Consider the following 7,810-nt stretch of genomic DNA (forward strand, 5'->3'; position numbering starts at 1 on the left):
CACACACTGCTTCAGAATGATCTAAGATGGATGCTGCCCTTGCTTATTTATAGGAGGTGGGAGGGTGTGGGAGGGAGGTATGCTGATTGGCTGGAAATGTGCCTGCAGACTGTGAAGTTCAGGGTCAAAGTTTGCCTCAATGATGTATTATAGGGGGCGGACCGAACATCGCATATGTTCGCCCGCAGCGGCGAACGCGAACATGCTAAGTTCGCCGGGAACTGTCCGCCGGCGAACAGTTCGGTACACCTCTAGCAGGGACTGTTGGTGAGCCCTATGTAGATGTGCAGTCACAGAAATTATACACTCACCAGCCACTTTTTTAAGGTACACCTTGTAGAACCAGTTTGGACCTCCTTTTGTCTTCAAAACTTCCTTAGTTCTTCGTGGCACAGATTCAGCAAAGTGTTGGAAACATTCCTCAGAGATTTTGGTCCATATTGACATGATAGCATCACACAGTTGCTGCAGATTTGTCAGCTGCTCATCCATGATGTGAATCTCCCATTCCACCACATCAAAAAGGTGCTCTATTGGATTTAGATCTGGTGACTGTGGAGGCCATTGGAGTACAGTGAACTCATTGTCTTGTTCAAGAAACCAGTCTGAGATGATTTGAGCTTTGTGACATTATCCTGCTGGAAGTAGACCTAAGAAGATGGGTACACTGTATTCATAAAGGGATGGACGTGGTCAGCAACAATACTCAGGTAGGCCATAGCATTTAAACAATGCTCAGTTGGTACTGAGGGGCCAAAAGTGTGCAAAGAAAATATCCCCCACACCATTACACCACCAGCAGCCTAAACCATTGATACATGGCAGAATGGATCCATGCTTTCATGTTGTGTACGCCACACTCTGACCCTACCATCTGAATGTCGCAGGCAAAATGGAGACTCATCAGAACAGGTAATGCCTTTTTTTAATCTTCTATTGTCCAATTTTGGTGAGCCTGTGCGAATTTTAGCTTCAGTTTCCTGTTCTTAGCTGACAGGAGTGGCACCCGGTGTGGTCTTCTGCTGCTATAGCCCATCTGCTTCAAGGATTGATGTGTTGTGCATTCATAGATGATATTCTGCATATCTTGGTTGTAACAAGTGGTTATTTGAGTTACTGTTGCCTTTCTATCATCTCAAAGCACTCTGCTAATTCTCCTCTGACCTATGACATCAACAAGGCATTTTCATCCACACAACTGCCACTCACTGGTTATTTTCTCTTTTTCGGATCATTCTCTGTAAACCCTAGAGAGGGTTGTGCATGAAAATCCCAGTAGATCAGCAGTTTTTGAAATACTCAGACCAGCCCATCTGGCACCAACAACCATGCCATGTTCAAAGTCACTTAAATCTACTTTCTTCCCCATTCTGATTCTCGGTATGATTAGCAATTTATGTTACCAAGCAATTGAACAGGTGTACCTAATAAAGTGGCCAGGGAGTGTACATGACCATGTCAGCTCCGGAAAGGTTTTACCTCCCTAATGACCAGGCCATTTTTTGCGATTCGGCACTGCGTTACTTTAACTGACAATTGCGCGGTCGTGCGATGTTGTACTCAAATAAAATTGATGTCCTTTTTTTTCCCACAAATAGAGTTTTCTTTTGGTGGGATTTGATCACCTCTGCGTTTTTTCTTTTTTTCTTTTTTTTTTTCGCTATAAACAAAAAAAGACAGACAATTATATTTTTTACTTTCTGCTATAAAACACCTCCCTTAAAAAAAATGTAAAAAAATCAAATTTCTATATCACTTTAGGCCAATTTGCATTCTGCTACATATTTTTGGTTAAAAAAAATCCCAAAAAGTATTTATTGATTGGTTTGCGCAAAAGTTATAGCGTTTATAAACTATGGGATAGATTTATGGACTTTTTATCTTTTTTATTTCTTTCACTAGTAATGGTGGGAATCAGCGATTTTTAGCAGAACTGCGACATTGCGGCAGACAAATGACACTAACCCGTGACACTTTTTGGGGACCGGTGACACCAATAAATTTATCAGTGCTAAAAATATGCACTGTTACTGTATAAACGACACTGGCAGGGAAGGGATTAACATCAGGGATGATCAAGGGGTTAAGTATGCTCTTAGGGAGTGCTTTCTAACTGTAGGGGGAATGGACTGACTACAGGAAGAGAGAGATCTGTGATCCTTGTTAGTAGGAACATAAGATCTCTCTCTTCCTGTCTGACAGAACGGCGGTCTGCCTTGTTTACATAAGCAGACCGCCGTTCTGTCATCCTCCTGAACAATTGTGGGTGGCCGGCGGCCATTGTGGTTGCCGTACCCGCTAATTGGCTCCTGCTGTGTCCAATCACAACAGGAGCGTAGCTCTGGTGGCACGTGCACCCCCCTAGAGCCCTTTTACAAAATCACGTACACGCATGTGATTTTGAGCTTAAGGGCCGCCCTGCCGCAGTGAATGTACGTGGGGCTGTCCTTAAGTGGTTAAATTCCAGCAAGAGGACAGTGCTCACAGTAGCAGCAGTAATAATTACTGTGAAATGAACCTGCTTGTTCTTATCAATACACGGCAAACAATCTAAAATGAAATAGATAAGCATCACCAAAGCTGAATACTAAGGAAATGAAAGATATGGTGTAGAAAAACAGGGATCCTAGATTATTTATGTCAAGAAGGCCAGATGAATGACTGAGAAACTGCAGGGAATTGCGAAAATCTTCCAAAAGGCAACAAGGTTACAAAAAATAGATAATGAAATCCACAAAGCAGAAAAGAGAAAGCTTCCTGGGAAGGATTTCAATTATTTTATATCAATGACAAAAACTTCCGCCATTATTTTCCAAGCAATCATCATTAAAAAAGTACAATTAAAACTGTATCATTTTTCTAAGAATATAATAGCATGTAAAAGCAAGTCGCATCAAAGCCTGCACATATGGTCCATAGTAATGTTAAATCCACTCAGTAGAAACAAATGTACCACTATTAAAATAAAAGCACATATGTAACTAGCATAGCAAACAGGCACACTGTATGATCTTTGCCAGATTTGCCTATTTTCTGCCTAAACCCCCTGACAGTCAACAGTAATATTCACCATTCCTATATACCGGTGATTCCCGGGTTACAAACAAAATAGGATCTGCAGGTTTGTTTTTAAGTTGAATTTGTTTGCAAGTCAGAACAGGTAAATTTTTTTGCAGCTTAGTCCCGGTTCACACTAGGGCGACCTGTGAGGCGACCCGGTTGCCTCACAGGTCGCCGCAGGTCGCCTCCCATAGGGAAGCTGCGGACCCGTTCTAATAGGAGCGACACAAGTCGCTCCAACCTAGAAAAATGGTCCGGAGCTTCTTTGGGGCGACCAGGAGGCGACCGCCATAGACTTCAATGTTATGAAGTCCGTGTCGGCCGCTCCGAGGTCGCGGCGCGCTGCTCGCACCGCGACCTCGGAGGTCGCGGTGCGAAGTAGCGTCGCCCCTATGTGAACGGGGCCTTAAGCCAAAAGAAAAATGTTTACGTTTTTTGGATAGCATAGGGACGGGTTTTAATGTCAGTGCCCCTGTTCTGAAGATTTCAGCTCACTTTCTGTCCATATGACAATTGGAATTTTGAAAATTTTGGGTTGTTGTGGAAACAAGGATTGGTGATAAAGCTTCAGTAGAGACACCTTTTTCCCATGAGAACTCTTACAGGAGTGAACTTCCCTTCCTAGGGGTGCATTTCCTCTCACTTCCTGTTGTCTCCCTCCGTTTGTAAGTAGGAGTCATTTGAAAGTCGGATGTTTGTAACCCGGGGACCGCCTGTATAGGAATAATATTACACAATATATGACAATGTTATCATATACTCAATAAAGGGACTGAGGCACCTCCGTAAGTCATATTTTAAATCTTTAGCACTATGTATAACAGCTAAGTGTCCAAGTATTACAGTTGTTTATGTTAGAATGGTGAATACATGTAGGCCAGGTAAGCAATACAGTTTTGTAGGACCTAAAATCTTCATTGGGGGTGTTTTGAACTTCTTTGCTATATAAAGGGATCTCACATCTGATCTCTGATCATTTTATTCTGTTCTGGGGAGAGCATGTTTATAATGTCAATTCTCTTTTCCGATGTAAAAGAGAATGCTATAGGCAGTAAAAAACAGTAATGTGCAGAGCAGTGATTTGTGAGATCAAGTAGTTTCTCAAGGTGGGACAAATAAAATACAGTATGTAAAAAAAAAAATCACATTTTAGGTGCCATTAAAAATAATTTGCACACAAACACACGTGCTGCATTTTCCAGTATGCCAGCAAGTGATAAGCTGCATTTGGTGACAGGCATCAGTGGCAAGTGACAAGCTAAGTCTGGCGGCAGGAAACATTGCAAGTGACAAGCTGCATCTGCCGGCAGGCAACGTGGCAAGTGACAAGCTGCATCTGCCGGCAGGCAACGTGGCAAGTGACAAGCTGCATCTGGTGGCAGGTGACGTGGCAAATGACAAGCTGCATCTGCCAGCAGGCAACGTGGCAAGTGACAAGCTGCATCTGCCAGCAGGCAACGTCGTAAGTGACAAGCTGCATCTGGTGGCAGGCGACGCGGCAAATGAAAAGCTGCATCTGCCGGCAGCCAACGTGGCAAGTGACAAGCACACATATGAGGTATCGCCACAAACATTATAGCAAGAGCAATAATTCTAGCTCTAGACCTCCTTTGTAACTGTAAACTGGTAACCTGTAAAAAATGTTAAAGCGTCGCCTATGGAGATTTTTTAGGTAGTATAGTTTGTTGCCATTCTATGAGTTTGCACAATTTTAAAGCATGACGTGTTAGGTATCTGTTTGCTCAGCACAACATTTTATATTTTTTCAAAAAAATAGGGCTATAGTGTTTTCCATATTAAAATTAATTGAAGTGTATCTTTTTCCAAAAAATAGAAAACTGCTGCTCAAATCCCCTGTGACCTAAAAAATTACAACAACCGCCATTTTATTCTCTATGGTCTCTGCTAAAAATATACAATGTTTGGGAGTGTAGCAAAAAAATACAATGTTTTACATGTAAAAGAGAAGGGTCAGAATAGGCCTGGTCTGCAAGTGGTTAATGGCATTGACTGAGGCTGGGCTAAATTTTCCATTGCTGTTGTGTTACTGACAGTCCAGCCTTGCACTGGCAGCCATGATGAACATGGCTGCCAGAGCCAGGTTGGACTGATTAGGCATCAGTTCACAATATTATCCGCATATGAATAACCAGTGGCGGCCGGTATACTTAGGGCGCAGGGGCGCCGCCCCCCCATCCATGCGTCCGGCCCCCTAATCTGCATGCAGGGGCGCCGGACGCATGGAGTTTAATGGGGATTTTTTTTGCATCACCTGATTAGAGCCAGAGGCTCTAATAGGGCGATGCAAAGGGTGGCCCACCCATTGTGTGACAATAGCGAATGAAAATTCGCTATTGTCACACCGATCCTCCTCCTGGCCAATCAGGAAGCGCGTCCAATACCCCATGCCATTGGCCGAGGAGGAGGCGGGAGCAGAAGGACTGGAGGAGACGCGCCGCCGGTCACCGGGACTGAGGAGAAGCCGCCCGCCAAGGCTGCTGCCCCAGGTAAGTAAGGGGGCACGCACGCTGATCTTTGCATTGGTGGCATGTATGCTGGTCACTACATTGGGGGAACGCACGCTGATCTCTGCATTGGGGGCATGTATGCTGGTCACTACATTGGGGCATGTATGCTGGTCACTGCATTGGGGGCATGTATGCTGGTCACTACATTGGGGGCACGCACGCTGATCTCTGCATTGGGGGCATGTATGCTGGTCACTACATTGGGGGAATGTATGCTGGTCACTACATTGGGGGCACGCACGCTGATCTCTGCATTCGGGGGCATGTATGCTGGTCACTACATTGGGGGCATGTATGCTGGTCACTGCATTGGGGGCATGTATGCTGGTCACTACATTGGGGGCACGCACGCTGATCTCTGCATTGGGGGCATGTATGATGGTCACTACATTGGGGGCATGTATGCTGGTCACTACATTGGGGGCATGTATGCTGGTCACTGCATTGGGGGCATGTATGCTGGTCACTACATTGGGGGCACGCACGCTGATCTCTGCATTGGGGGCATATATGCTGGTCACTACATTGGGGGAATGTATGCTGGTCACTACATAGGGGGCACGCACGCTGATCTCTGCATTGGGGGCATGTATGCTGGTCACTACATTGGGGGAATGTATGCTGGTCACTACATTGGGGGCACGCACGCTGATCTCTGCATTGGGGGCATGTATGCTGGTCACTACATTGGGGACATGTATGCTGGTCACTGCATTGAAGGGGGCACGCATGCTGATCTCTGCATTGGGGGCATGTATGCTGGTCACTGCATTGGGGGCATGTATGATAGGTCACTGCATTGGGGGAATGGTATGCTGGTCACTGCATTGAAGGGGGCATGTATGCTGGTCTCTGCATTGGGGGCATGTATGCTGATCTCTGCATTGAAGAGGGCATGTACGCTGGTCACTGCATTGAAGGGGGCATGTACGCTGGTCACTGCATTGAAGGGGGCATGTACACTGGTCACTGCATTGAAAGGGGGCACGCTGGTTACTGTGCATTGAAAGGGGGCACGCTGGTTACTGTGCATATAAAGGGGGCACGCTGGTCACTGTGCATTGAAAGGGGGCACGCTGGTCACTGTGCATTGAAAGGGGGCACGCTGGTCACTCTGCATTGAAAGGGGGCACGCTGATCTCTCTGCATTGAAAGGGGGCAAGCTGGTCTCTCTGCATTGAAAGGGGGCACACTATACCTTAATTACTGAAGGCCCCTTTCACACTTTTGCGACCTCAACGTCATGCAATTTTTTACATAATTTTTTGCCGCAAAGCAATGCCTATTACATTTTTCTGTTTGCGCCCCCCCAAAAATTTTGAGCACCAGCCGCCACTGCTCTTATCAATAATCAGGGTCTGGTATTGATTTTAAGGGTGACCCCAAGCAAGAAAAAAAAAACTGTGGGGTCTACCTCAAAACCTAAACAAGACCCTTATCTGAGCATGCAGCCTGGCTGGCCAGGAAAGGAGGGAGCAGCAAGCAAGCAAATTGTCTTCCAGAACCATACAGCCCACATGCCATCAATATGGGGAGGGTACTTTGCCAGGCAGGACAAAAGTCTCTTACCCACATTCCAGGCCTGGTGATTGTCGGGGTTGTGCTAGGAGCAATTTATTACTGATCAGTTTTGGAAAAAGGATCCCCCACCCTTCCCCATGTGGATGAAGAAACCACTGGGTATGTTTTCACAGAAATATTGAAAAGTTAAAGCGAAGTTCCGGGCACAAAATCGACAATCGATTTTGGGCCATCCGCTTGCTTTTGGTCACCTGAAAAAGAAATGGATAGTTACAATTTTTTTTTTGTTTACTTACCTTGTTATTGAAGAAAGATATATTCACCTTTCTTCCACCTCCTCCCTCTGTGGCCACGGCCCGTGCCGTCACTTCCTCTTTGCATTGATTCCTGGGAGCTGAACGTCATCGCTCCCAGGAATCAATGCGCCTGCACTGGCCCCGCTCGTCACTTCCGGTGTTGCGCCTCATTCCCTGCTAAACAGCTTCTGGGCATGCCCAGAAGCTGTGGAGGGATGACGCGCCCGCACCGGAAGTGACGAGCGGGGCCGGTGCAGGCGCATTCTGGGAGAAGAGGACACAGAAGAGGATGCAGAAGAGGACGCGCTGGCTTCAGATGCCCACATCCGAGATGGCAGCGCTGGAGAAGAAATTTTCAAGGTAAGTATTTCTTCTAAAAGGTAAGTGCGACCCGGGACAGTACAG

This window comes from Pelophylax lessonae (genome assembly GCF_965119305.1).
Source record: "Pelophylax lessonae genome assembly, chromosome: 5".
Lineage (NCBI taxonomy): Eukaryota > Metazoa > Chordata > Amphibia > Anura > Ranidae > Pelophylax > Pelophylax lessonae.